The sequence below is a fragment of the Botryllus schlosseri genome, chromosome 8, assembly GCF_051294905.1.
Source record: "Botryllus schlosseri isolate E-star chromosome 8, Bs_hap1, whole genome shotgun sequence".
Taxonomy (NCBI): domain Eukaryota; kingdom Metazoa; phylum Chordata; class Ascidiacea; order Stolidobranchia; family Styelidae; genus Botryllus; species Botryllus schlosseri.
This window is the reverse complement of record NC_137243.1, coordinates 4,281,733-4,296,227: the sequence shown is the minus strand read 5'-3', so window position 1 is coordinate 4,296,227 and position 14,495 is coordinate 4,281,733. Positions and strand designations below refer to the sequence as shown.

At 42.6% G+C, this 14,495-nt stretch overlaps 1 pseudogene across 1 annotated transcript; it reads right to left on the bottom strand.

Annotated features, from left to right (window-relative positions):
• Positions 1-469: 469 nt before the first annotated feature.
• Positions 470-4,985, bottom strand: LOC145444520 (sodium/calcium exchanger Calx pseudogene; annotated as a pseudogene). Its single transcript, XR_013916710.1, has 2 exons — positions 3,482-4,985; positions 470-3,414 (listed from the first exon to the last, which is right to left on the bottom strand). The product of XR_013916710.1 is annotated as a sodium/calcium exchanger Calx pseudogene (transcript).
• Positions 4,986-14,495: the final 9,510 nt, after the last annotated feature.

The window sequence follows — 14,495 nt, the reverse complement described above, 5'->3', positions numbered from 1 at the left end:
GAGCTCCCACTAATTCATCACTGAGAGTGTGCTGACTACTCCTGCTCCCATCCGGTGAATAAAACATGAAGGAGACGGTGTGTGATCGGAATTCGATACTCAAAAGCTCAATCTACACCGGGAAGGTGTCTAGGTTACAAATTGAGTCTAAAACCACTGAAACTCGAGACTCAACACGAAAATGTAGCCGATGCATAGGTCTGCTGTTTCTGACTATAGATAATCGTCGGATCATGCATTTATGCCATCACAGTCTTGTTAAGTCACGCATAGTCGTACGGTAATACATCCTGGACATATATGACTAGTGTCGGACAGATAATTGCGAATTAATGCTGAATCAAAGTTGTTCCTGTCAAGGCTAAAATCTCCGTGAGTTGCAACAGCCGGCTTCACGTTAGAAATCGATATCGCTTAAGAGCTTATCAGGACACGACGAAAGTCTACATAAAAATCGACAACTCCGTGATTTTTAGTTTATAAAAGAATATGTATTGAAAATATAACTGATTAAGCGGTGTTCCGATTGATTTCTTATACTAAACGAATACAAGGAGTGTAGGGCAACGCGTATGACGCGTTCCCGGGAATCCAGACTAAAAGCCAGACCGAAATCTGATTTTGAGCCGATAACTATAACTAGCATCTTCCCCGATAGCCCTGATATATTCAGTCGATACTCAAAAGATATGGCATCTAGCGTAAGGCGCATTACCAAAAATTCAGAGCATTTATCTAAACACCTTTACAGCCATTTCCACGAAAAGTGCCGCTATTTTTTAACCTTTCAGAGTGCGATATCGACTCGACATTATCGGCGAACCAATATAATCGGTGGGACTCTAATCGAGATTTTCCGTCGACACCGTGCTCTTAGAATCCCGCTATTATGTCGTACGCTTGCAAAGAAGACAGCAGCACGTACATAAACCACAGAAACCCAAAAAAAGCCGCTGTCGCGATTTTCGGTATTTTGGCACCACCCAGTTCTGCTTTTCCGGAGCATGCAGTCAGACGACGAAGCACGAGAACCAAAGTGGATAAAACCGCGCATATCGAGTAGATAGCGATGCTAAAGCCGAGATTCCCGGCCGGTATCGGGAATGATGTGCCCTCTTTGACGTTCCAGTATATCGAAGCGATGAGCCACGGTAGTCCAAGACCCAAGAACACATTCACGCTGTTACTACCGGTAACATTTCCTATGCTGTTGTCAGCGGATTTTTCCTGTACAGCCGCTGTCTTGCTAGCGAATAAATCCGGTAGTGAAGTGCCAAGCGCCACTAACGTAATAGCAGTAACACTTGGTTTCAACCCGATTAGACAACCGAATATGCTCGCCAGATCTTGTATAACAGCAGTCAAAAGTCCAATCACAGCCAACGCGCAGAAAAAACATGGCCACCCGCCTGCCATCGTAGGGGGCGGTACAAATGCGCAAATGAATTTGAATCCGAACGTGAGAAAGTGCATCAGATAATCGAATCCAGTAGCGTTTTCTACATCGCCCCCGTTTACATTCATAGCGTCTTTAAACTGTTCCGCCCAGGACTGCGATCCCAATTTCATCTTTTTCAACTTAAATTGTGTCTTAGCCATGACGCGTTTGATCATGCCCTCAAATTCTTCATCTCCGACGATGGTGACTACGGTTCTTTGAAGATGGCCTAGTTTAGCTCCTTCTGATATAGATGTTAGTTCTAATTGGAAACTTTCGTCTTTTTCAGTCTTGTGGTCGTTTACGATTGGGATTTCGATATGTTTTGTGTCTTCCCCGTTTTCGAAGATAATTTTACCACTATCTCCGATGAAATCAGTTCCTTCTTTTGCGGTTATGTTTTTCGAAACCCACTCCACTGTTACGGTACCGTCGGCACCGTTAGTTCTTTTCAGCGCTATGCGTGCTGTGCCTACACGTTCCGTGACTAAATGACTTGGTTTGGTGAACTCTATAGTGCCTGGTTCGTCGTCGTTGATAATGGTGACTTGGTTTATATTTTTACTGCCCAATTTTACGGTCCCGCCGTCCGAATCGTCACTGCTTAAGAACAAGCGCACGAAAAAGGTCTCGTCCGGCTCCCATTCGTCATCGTCGACTATATCGATTTCGATGTATTTGCGTACCTCGTTCCCGTAGAATGTCATAGTGCTTTTTACAGGCACGAAATCTTCATGCGAAGTGGCCGTGCCGTCCACTGTTTCGTATCTCACATTCACTATGCTTTGAGTGTTCCCAGAACGTACCACCGCGATCTTAACAGAACCACAGTTTTCCATTACTGAACTAGACACAGCGTCAAACTCAATCACAGCGTGTTTAGGTTGTGTGTTGCCTAAGATTTCATCCACTCCGACTTTGTAATGGAGTTTATCTTCCGGTGACGTTGAACTTAACGTGTTCAGAGCGCAGCTCAAATCCGGCGTGACTTTTCTACCTGCTAATATATCTCTTGAAGCCTTGACTCGATACCAGGCCCTACTGTGAGCGACATCAGAATGCATTTTATGCGCCGCGATTAAAGCCGCATCCTCTTCGGATAGATTTTCAGGTTTGTCCAAATTCTGCATGAAAGCGCTCACCACTTCTTTGAGTTTCTCTTCTTCTGAGTTGTTTGCTGTCATCAAAGCCGCGTCTTCTACGTTGTTGCCCAGTTCTATTTCCATCTGCTGTGTGTGTTTCACTTTTTGCCTACCACAATATCCCTTATCCGCCATAAACGCCAAAGCTACCAACACAGGGAAAAAGGCAAACGTAGCAATCGCCTCCCACAGATCTACCTCGTCTTTTGTGTTTACGACCAAGACAATGTACAGCCACACGTAGGCTAATATAGCAAAAAGCGAAGTGGTGGCGAAGACTTTGTATCTCTTAATTTTTCTGACTTCTCCGATCGGTATACCCATCACGCATACAGCGATGATGATCAACAAATTGAACGCAGCCGATCCCACGATAGTGCTCGGTCCTAATTCTCCGGCGTGGAAATTATTGCCCACAATTTCAATAACGGACAGCAGAATTTCAGGCGCACTGGAACCAAGAGCCATCAAAGTCAAGTTGGCGACTGTATCATTCCATACTCGGACCTCAAGCGTCCGATATCCTTCTTCCTTATCAGGCCTCGCGACTTTTATGACAGTCGTTTTACTGGTGATCACCTCGATTGAGCACATGAAGGTGTCGGCGATGATAGCGACGAACATAAAGCTCCACAGTAACCCGACTAAGTAGATAAACGCACGGAATCCTGTGCTCCATTGTGATTCGTTTACCAAGGGCAAGATATTTCCGGAACTGCAACTGTAGTTTAAAAACAGCGCGCACACCGCCTCTGTGGCGTTATCAGCCATTCTTTGAATTGAACGATAGTGGAATGGTGCTCAAAACAAACGCATATTGTACGAAGTAACAGTCTGAATAATTGAAAAGGATATGGTTACGAGTCATTTTGCAATCCTGCATACACGTAGGAATACATACCGGAACTTTTAACCAAGCCACGCTTACTCTGCCTACGCCTGCTCTACATGATCCTTGTAGTAGTAAGTAGTGCCAATGAATGGTTTGCGTCACCATCGTCTTTTTGTTCCGGCCAATAGACCGTGTTAAAAGCTCAACTAGTGCAAACATGAAATTATCAGACACCGGCCATTAATTTCCCACGTCTATAACAATACACCTAGACCTAGTCCATCATGAGCAGCCATGATAAAATAACCGAAACCTACAAGCCAATATACCTAATGATCATAGTGCAGGACGGAATACAAGAATACGCATCACTGTAACTCAATCGAGTATACCGAACCTCAACTGTGTAACAGCATCTCGCCAGCTATCCGACAGGGTCGAACATGTCCACTGTCCAGCGCCCACATTCAAATCAAAATACAAGCAATTTTCACTGAATAATTACTAGTCAGCCTTCAAGATTTCCTGACCTCGATCTGATATATCAACCTTGTATGTTGACACATGCGTCATTCATTTTCATCACGTTTTATGTTATGCCTTGCTTATGTCTTTCCATCCAGCGTGCCATGTTGATGTTCATGACTGTTATTTACATCGCCTATAGGCCCATGTGGGTGTCTGATTTCAAATACTACTCCAAGTCGTTTCGACACCTTGCTATCGCAGTCTTGTGGTGTTTTGAAATGATAATATTATTAAGATACTGATACTGATAATGAATAAGAATCGGTTACATTTGCGGCGAAACTGAGCCTACAGCTGTTTACATCAATCAGGGATATCTAGAACTGGATAGATATATAGATATCCCGGACATCAATGAGCTATTGCCCTCAAGCGATTCTACAACATTCACAACTTAAACGCGCGTATAACTGATTTCCACGAAATACCGCGGCTTCATCCCACGATTCCGTGACACTCGTACCAATTATGTTGGTAGTGGATGTGTTCTATGCTGCGAATGCATAACCACTTGAACACGGTTCGCTCGACTAGGCATACTATATTATCCGCATCTCAACAGAAATGCTGGCCCATAAACTACAACTTTCGTGCGTAGCAATAACCGACACGCTTTTGAGGATTCGCGGCGTAACCACTGCGTGCTAGAAGGCGTAATAATTCGCAGAAATTCATGCGATTTTGAACGTATACCGCGTCGCTCATCCATTCACTACACACGAAAGGTTCGCCGAATTTAGAGGGAACATCCAGCCACGTTACTGGTGTCGCAAAGGTGACAGTTCGAGAGCGAGCCATCTTGGGCGCTGCGCATTTCTTTCAGCTCGGGGTTAATAATTCACAGTTACGGCCGTTGGAACGGAATGCGCGAGCGACCGAGCGTAGATACGTTGTCTCGGCAAATAGCGTCAATACTCCCACGCCGGCGTGACGCGCTTCTCTACACGCCTAGTACGCGTCTTGTATATACGAAATCAGGAATGTCATTCGCCCAATCGGTCAATATGCGGAAGCACGTAGAAAGGATAAACAACATAATCCTCGCTGGGGCTTGGTCGTGGATCAAAGTCTCATTCATGAAAGTTTGATATTCTCATCTATAAATCATAACTCGACATTCCGACGTATCGCTCATTATCGGATACACCGGTTGTTGATTCGCGGGAGGAGTCGCGCAAAATTAGATGGATTACAAGTTTGCACATCTTTACAGTCTCAATTTACACTTGCATTGAATATACTCACTGGCATAGTCGATCGATAAAACTGCATATATCTCCATATGTACAGCATTGTTTCGTGAAAATACGCCAAGACACACTATGCAGATTTTCCAGGACATGGTGACCAGTATTTTTAATCCTTGCAGAGAACGCTCGTGAATTGATATCTCTACAGACAGACTGTTATGAAGCGGACAACAATATTCGAAACCTAAATACTCGAAACCGATCACGCCTATCAGACGAATATTTTACTCTGTGGTATGCGTTCGATGTTCAAGATATAAAAATGCACGTATTTTATAATCTCCGATGCACCCGTACCATATTAGACGAGGCGGTACCCCACCATTGTTGACAATATTACTAGGTAATACCAATTAGGACATGGCAAATTTATGTGCCTGGGCACTTGATACTGAATCGTGTGAATCGAGTGTATTTGGGTTCTAGTCGAGTTGAGTATAGTCTGGTTTTACTCACTATGACGTCATGGGAGTATGAATGACTTGTAAGTTAAAAAATGTACCTTTCATGAACGATGCAGAAAATGATGCCAGTTGTACATCACATTAGACATAATTTGGTAGTTTTTATTTCATTTTATTTTATGACAATGCTCTGGTTGAACCCGACTTCACAGCAATATCATTTTCACTAACGTGCATATGGGCCTATTATACCCATTTTGTATGCTGTGATACTGCCAATCGAGGTCTCGATGCTTCGGCATGATAGTAAAAAAATTATAATTCTCGTTGATAAATCAAATCTTAGTGGAAAGGAGCGTAAAATTTCAGTCTTCGATCATGTCTCACTTCATTACAATTAATACTAGATTCGGATACTCGAATCATTGTGTCTAGCCCGAAATACCAATATACAGCTGCTTCCATCGAAACCATTGGTTCTTAACCTTGCCTCCAGCCCCCATCCCCCATCCCCCAAGGGGAGCTGACGATTTTGAAGGGGGCGGAAACGCTCAGGGGGCGATATGGGGGGAGCTGGGCTCAGGGGGCGATAACGGGGGCGCTGAAGAAAAATGGCTTCGCCGTAGATGATGTGGTAGGAGATGTCCTTAATGAGTATTCAGAACAAATTAACATTCCACAAAACATGTCAAATCACGAAATTTTTGGTCGCGCTACGCGGCGATGTTTGCTACAAATGTTTTCATAAATGTACTGGGTTATTAATATTCTTATAAAACGAATTGCGCGTACTTTTAGATCGCCAATTTTCCGTTATTTAAAACACTCCCGTCACGCTTGCTAGGGTTGTTTTCAACAAAATGTTTCGAATTAGGTATCATATCCCGCAGCGAACAGCGTGTGAAAATCGAAAAAGGAGGCACTGTATATCCCTTTTGATTGAGAGTGAGATCCCTTTGTGCATAAAATAAGTTTTGAAGCTTTGTACACGAAATGAATAACTAAATATACTTGTATTTGAGAGCTACACAATTAAATCGTCAGAATATTTCTTCATCGTATCATAAAGGATGATAATATTTCGAGTTGTGGTTCACAACCTCACAAGAACGTTATATAATATGAGTTGCTTTGATCGAAATACATTCTTGTTAAAATTAATAACTGGGTACAGTAGTAAGTTCAATGTGAGCAGATATATGCATCACATTTTCAGTTGACTTACTTATAGTTACACAAAGCACTAAGACAAAATCCAATACCATTAATTTCCCCATAATGCCAATCGCCGATGTGAATTCGGGAGGGTTCGAACCACAGGGTATGAGACCGTACCCGATTGTTGTTATAACAACCTTGATTTGACCCTGAATATACCACACACAACTATAATATAGTTTATTATAGTCGAATGGTCCTCGAGCGCGATTAAGCGCGAAATATTTCCAATACGAAAGTCACAAAAAGATCGGCTGAACTTTGACCTCTTACCAAAGACCGAAACTGCTGCAACCCAAACCCCCAATCGGTTAGTTCGAAGGGTGCCCTAAATTATTTCGTTGAATGAACATAAATTAAACATCACGTTTTGACGACTCCACCACGGAAGAATACGCATAATTATAGAAAATAGAAATAGGCATTTCGGCGTCGGCCATTACCACGCCACGATGCACGAAGATATATGAAGTTCCGGTGAATATGGGACTCCGAAAAGTGTGTCAAAAAGACCGTCAGCGAGAAAGCCTTGGCCGAAGAGGATTGCTCTTATGTTGAGCGCAAACGTCGATGTATATAAGTCAAATTGTCCACAGGTGCTTAAATCGCTCGTGCCGAAATATCATGTCGTCGCAATCTGCACCCCACAGGACAAATAACATCCATCAGACACAAATTATTTGCCAGTTAAAATACCAATTTTGAATCGTGTGCTTACTTCAGTTTAATACGTTTATGCGTTTCAATATCTTTTGACTAGGCAGCGGACAAGAGGTAACAAAATAACATGTAACGATTTAATTGTACCAACGGGCACGCCCGAATATGTTCAATTATTATTAATTACGTGGCCTTCATTTTCCAATACAACAGCTCACTCAGCGCTACTGGTAAATGTTATTACGTGGGCTGAGAGGATAAAAAGATTATAGCGAAATATATATGCAATTACAACCTATTTCATTCATCCATTATAGAAAATTTTGTCGTCTAGTGCGACCAGGCCACATAAACTTTGCTGACCATCGAAACCACGCGACGGGGTTCTTGGGGGCGATGCCCTCATGAGTTTGGTTTATCACGCTATGGGTGCCCAAGACAATCGTTTCCTTAGGGGGGCTGACAAAGTGCTGTTACGGCCCTCCCTCTCACCCATTGTCTTTATTACAGTCCTCACAATATGAGGTGGGGGCCGCTGGAGCACGATAATTTTTGAAAGGGGGCGCTAGAGGAAAAAAGGTTAAGAAACACTGACCTAAACCAATATGGTCTATGATTAGGACTCCATTTACTGAATAGAGCTTCCGTCTGTGACTGTAATTCAGTATAGAACGTCCCAAGGCGTCCGTCGGTCATGGTAGGTTCTAATGCGACCAATTTATAGTGACCACGTATGGCTGAGATTCGCCAGAACACCCAGACTGTATCTAGTTAAATCGTCGATTTCCCATGCCAATCTATTCGGGCGCGCATCAATCTTTCATGAAGGTTACTAAATAATCGATGAATTCATTGAAAAATCGTTCGTAATGTGGACAATTTGGTCACGGTCTTGGAGTCGGATTGCATTTGCGAATTCCATCAACCGGCGGAATATCGATTTGCAGGGTGACCACTTTCGCGAAAAGTACTTGAGCCGATTTGATTCAAACTGCGCGTTGCGCGGGAATGCTATCGTCATGAATTAGCTCAACCTGGTTGAAATAATAAATAGCGACTTAACCTGGTAAATCTAATATACGAAGCATCGTCAACCCGTTATTGGTTTGCCCCTACATCACTATGATGGCATCATCTAAAAGCGTTTGTGCATCACATCTCGGACTAAATTCCTTTCGTGGGTATGGTTACCGGGGCTGGATGGACACTATCGAGTATCTGGGTGATTCGAACCTGATTAGGCTGCGAGTCGTGTAGAGCATCACTCATTATGACGTCATAACACTGTGGTCACGAATATGTACCTACTATGCGACTACAAAGAATATAATGCCGGTTATACGTCAATTTAAAGATTATTTGGTACTTTTCCACAATATCTATTCCATGCTAAGGGTTGATCACGACTCCACTTTGACTCGACTCCCGATTTCCCCGAATTTCGCGAAACACTGGCGCTCGCTGCGACGGACTCGAGTTTTTTTTTATCGCATTTTAATACATTTTCTACAACAAGAGATGGTTTCGCATCGTCTGATTATTTTTTTCGAACCGAAGGTGGATGTTTTTTGTGAGCGGCACACATTTTCCTGTGCGCGCAGCCTTTGTCAGCAGTGCGCGCGCGCGCACGCAGCTTAGAGGGAACATTGCTTGCAGCCCAAGCGGAGACGCACCACATCACCAGCACCACACAATAATAAACTTCATTCGATGGCCGACATTACATCGTGACGTAATTAATCCTCATTTTTGTGCTGTGGCTCATTAACACTAGGATTTTTGATATGCGGCTCGCGCACGAAACAGGTCTGCCCACCCTTGATACATGCTTTGCAGAGTTTAACAGTTGTCCGATCAATATTGTAGCGTAGACACATCCCGTGTGGTCGTATACTTTGCTTATACGAGTACAATGGCATTGGAAAGTCCAGAAACATGGCCAAAATTGTGATGCCAGTTTGTCTAAAACCGTACAATCAAAACTATATATATGCAGCATGTCTGTCAGATGAATATTATCTGCACTAGCAAAGAAAAGCCGTTCAACCAGAAAACTGCAAACTTAACATCTACTAGACCGCCTGCAACGATGAGCTCCTTTGGTTAACGCACAGTAATTAACCACTCACGGATCCGGCTAAGTGTCGCCTGGTTATGGGCGCGGTTGGAAAGCATATGCCAATATAGCGCTGTTTGCTTTGGTCTCATCGACATTCTTGCTTTATTGGCATTCGAATATGAAATCCATCAATCATTGAATATACAACATAGGCGAAATTTAACAAGTACTTTCATGTCGCGGGTTACAATGGAAACGCGTCTTTTCCGAGCATGAGACTCATCGTTCGCACTTTAATAGATTTTGCAAATGGAAGCGATTCCGACAGAACTTCAATAAGAATAGATATATTCTAACCACCTTATTGACTGTTGAACCTTTCCGTTAAACTCTGCTATATAGCTCAGACATTACCTGATGAACTGTATGTCGACTTGCAAGCTGTATGTCGTTATTGTAACGAATTTATATAATAATCAATCATACTTCATACATGAGCTAAATGCGACTGGCGGGTTTTATAATGACCGCGCACAGGTAAGCAGCATAAGCCCAAACTACACCTCGTAACTCAATACAAACCGTTCACAATCTCATTGTGAGTAAAGCTGGTGAACGGTGAATGGCTATTGATTGAAAATGCTGATGGTATTGTTGAAGATTTTTGTCCGAATTCTGATCCTCCAGCAACGTTGCTTATGGCATGTTGCGACGATTATATTGGAAAAGTCGTAAATTAACATAAATGTTTATTGCGTCACTGAGGACATATGTCCATTGTCCATTGTACAGTAAATAAACTCATCGATATCAATGAATTTTTAACGCACGCCAGTGCAGGCTGTTTGGGAATGCGTATCGCGACTCGTTACAAGATTGAAAAAGAGCCGTGCACTACTGGCAGTATGCAGCAAGTATACTTGAACACGATTCGCGATATCATGTCTCGTCGTACAATCTTGTACTGCGCGATTGTCTCGATTGAAACCGTGTTTGAATAACCGTATCCAATCATGGTGCCGGACATGTTGCGGTTGCGAATTCATATCACGCGGTACGTTTGAATCTATTACTACAAATAGAGGTGCACCAAAATCATCGGGGAACAAGACACAAGGAGCCTGATTAACTTTTGTTTACTGCGTTTGACGTACACAAACATCAATCGAGAAGGGAATTTAACCCATGGGCTGCGCACCAGCATGGAACCTTATAAAATGGATCGCAAAGGCATTTCAGTTATGGAACTTAAATTTCTATATTAAAACCACGAGATGTACCTGCAAGCAGACTTGTACATGTGCAATTGCGCATGCCTCCTCTATACATCGCCTAGGCCAAGGTGGGTGTCTGATTCCATAGACTACTCCAAGTCGCTTCGACACCTTCCTTTCATTTCATTGTATCGCATTTTGTGGTGTATGGAACTTCTAAAATTAATTATAAACCAATGATGACGATGACCGCGCTGTGAGCTGGTGAGTGCGCGCAGACTCGTGAAAAATCATAGGGAACATTGTTCCCAACCTTTTTCGACTCATCACCCCATTATCAAACTCGACACAAATTTCTCCCCCCCCCCCATATTTACGGATCCGAAAAAGTGGACATATAAACTGGAAATATATTTACCTAACTCAGATCGCTCGTGACTTAACTACTACAAACGCCATATTTTCGAGGTGGTGGGGGGTAGGAAAATCGGTTTCCGTGTCTAATATTTGTTGAGTTGACATTTTTTCGCGTCACATGCAGAATACGCCAGCTTCACGTGCATTTTTGACCGTGTTAATCAAATATATCTCACTGGTCGTTCTAAAATTTTCATCCCCCTTCGCCCCCTTTGGTATTTTCACCCCTGATATCGCCCACGTTGGGAACTACTGCGCTATACGGAACACGCTATGTTGGAGTGGTGGCGATGGAAGTCGGTAAGCCTTGTTCCGTCTCGCCTACACTGTACCACACGCATCACAAAACAGCAACAGGGTTGTTCGTTGGCGTTGTCACATACGTTGCGCACTGTCTAGCACTGTTCCCAAAATCAGATACTGAATTATAGACAGGGTTGCCATCGACATGAACCCAAAAATAAGGACAGTCGAAAAATTAGATTAGCATGAAAAAGCGTTTGTACATAATTTGTATTTATACGTGCCGGTGCATATCACATTCCATACTTTGCGCCAGAGATAATCTACTTCAGCAACTCATTGCCATTAGAAAGTGATTCATGGTTCTCACGACAGTTCAGGTCTAGGTTTACCTTTACTTAGAGCCGAAACAGCACATCGTCAGCCGCCCCCCCCCGAAAAAAAATCGTTAGTCTTGGGCCCCCCATAGGCTGATATCCCAAACTTCTTCACCTCGATTAGAGGCGTCAACCAATATGGAAATGGCAGTACAGCAAGTTTAGACACAATCATTTTTGAGCGTATGGAGCATGAACTCCAGTAACAATGCTTATAGTCTTGGTCCTGGCCGACAAAAAGTTATTTGCGATGTTGGAATCGGGAAATATTGCTTTGAGCAATTGCGAAGTGCAATCGTTGGCGAGGAATGGTTGCTAGTGTTTGACAGTATGGAATGCCCAGGTATCCTCTACAGCAGTGGTTCTCAACCTGGGGGCGTGAAAGCATCTGAAGGGGGCGCGAAGAAGCCGTCAACTGAAAGAAAATTCACGCTCAGCGCGATTTACCTACAATTCACGCGTTTTTCTCTATATGTAGACCGAATTTTACATTATTTAATTCTCTCACCAACATTCATAACATTCCATGCCATCAAACAATCTGCTGGGGTTGCTATCATCCCTATTGGATTTTGTGATATGGCGATAAGGGGGGCGAGAAATTTTTCATATCATAAAGGGGGAGTGTCTCAAAAAAGGTTGAGAACTACTGCTCTACAGCAGCTGCCTTGTAGTCTGTGGTCGTTCGTGCTGATCGACTTGTGGAAAAATTATCCATCGACTGGCTCAAATTAATCATTAAGACACATATTTTGTGTTTTGGGGTATGAATGTGAGTTGAAATAGCGGTCTTTCCTATGGTCTCCGGATTAATGTCACAATTGCAGATATTGCTATGTACGAAACACTCGCCCTTCAAACCTTTGAATCCCCTCTCATAATCGTCAGGAAAAACGTTTTTACGCCTGCTCATTAACCAATCAGATTTATCCTTATTAGTAGCTAAAACTATATGCGCAAGTGCAATATGATTTAGATAAATCTATCAATGTTTTATAGCTTTACTACTGTTTAACCAATGTGTCGACTGCACTGCATGCGCCTTCTTCACTACGCAATAAATGCTGCCCTCCCCACAGCTTGAGCTAATTCTATGCTGGAGACCAAACAGCAGGAACCTGGTAGCCTGCTGATGTTTACTGCTAAAATGACGTCCGCTACGGTAGCTTGGTACAGACGAAACTGCTATACCACCACTCACTACCCTAGCTATCTCACCACTTAGAAGTTAAATCTTGTGGTGCGTACGTCACGAGAGCTACTTTCATTTACGATGTCATAAAATCTCGACGCAAAAGCATCATTTTAGAATTTTATGCAACACAGATACCAGCGGAAAACAATCTAAGTTCTGTAGTGGTTGGAAATAAGAAAAAATAAGGACGCAAGTCGACAATAAGGACATTTCTTAGAAATAGGGACAGTTGAGTTTTCTAAGACGTGGCCCTTCAAAATAAGGACAAATCTTAGAAATAAGGACGCTATGGCAACCCTGATTATAGACTATATATGTCCTTCCTTCTGCGAACGATTTCAATCAAACAATCCGACATATAGACGAAATTGCAGAAATGTGCTAATAAAAAATGTATCTTTTCTGCAACAAATGTGCTCACGCGCTGTTTGGCTTCCGGGTACCATATGGCATTGGGGTAGCGATACCTCGAGGGATTTAACACTTCATGATTGCGGGTTATTTCCGATACCGGAAGGTAGCGATCCAGCTACCAACTACCAACTACTACAGCACACAACTACCAACCACTACAGCTGAGTGTATACTATATAATATATATACATCAGGTTTGCAACGCATCCCGTTCTATTCAATCAAGACGCACATTCAATCCACAGCTAAAATGATATTTATAAGCACCTTCTTACTAATATATCCCTTCGAAAAGGCTATAACATATTTATCCAGTCTGATAGTCGCATTAACTTGCTTTTGATGTATATGGTCGACACGTAATCCCATACCTCGTAATGGAGATTTCAAATCCGTAATCGATTCAATATTCAAAGAAACATAAAAACCTCATCAAGGAACCAAAACGAGCGCGCGAGGGTTATTAGCAGAACAAGCCGTGTCGGATATTAAAAGTACTTTATTCCTAACCCTTCCTTTTGCGACACTGATGTCAACTTTCCGCGGCTGTAACAGCATAACATACATAGACGACGACATTAGATTCATCACTGTACGAGATTTTCCGGATCGATCGCGCGCAGGAAACATCGATTGTGACCAGATAAACAGAAGCTTTTCAATGATAACGCAGACACAGTTTACATCCATGATCGCTTCGCCAGAGTTTTAAATATAGTATCTCTCGACACATCAACCAAAGGAAAATACTCAAATATTCACGACAAAGATGCACGGATTGAGTAGGCTATATTCAATATTGAATGGTGCGTACGCGGTTTCTACGTATTTTGAACGAAGTAATACAGTAACGTAGGACGCTAATAATAACCGGACCGAGTATGATTGATTGGTAAAAGCATCATACACTCAGTAACCAAAATTCCCTTTCGATCACACGGAGTCGCATGTATAGGCTTTATTTATTACATGTAGGTCCCACTGACTATTTTTATGCGTGATATAGATAATGTCAATGCCATTACTTCAATATACATATGCACTTTGATTTATCTATCGCGCTCACACTATTTTAACTGCTCTATTTGAACAGAATTTATATAT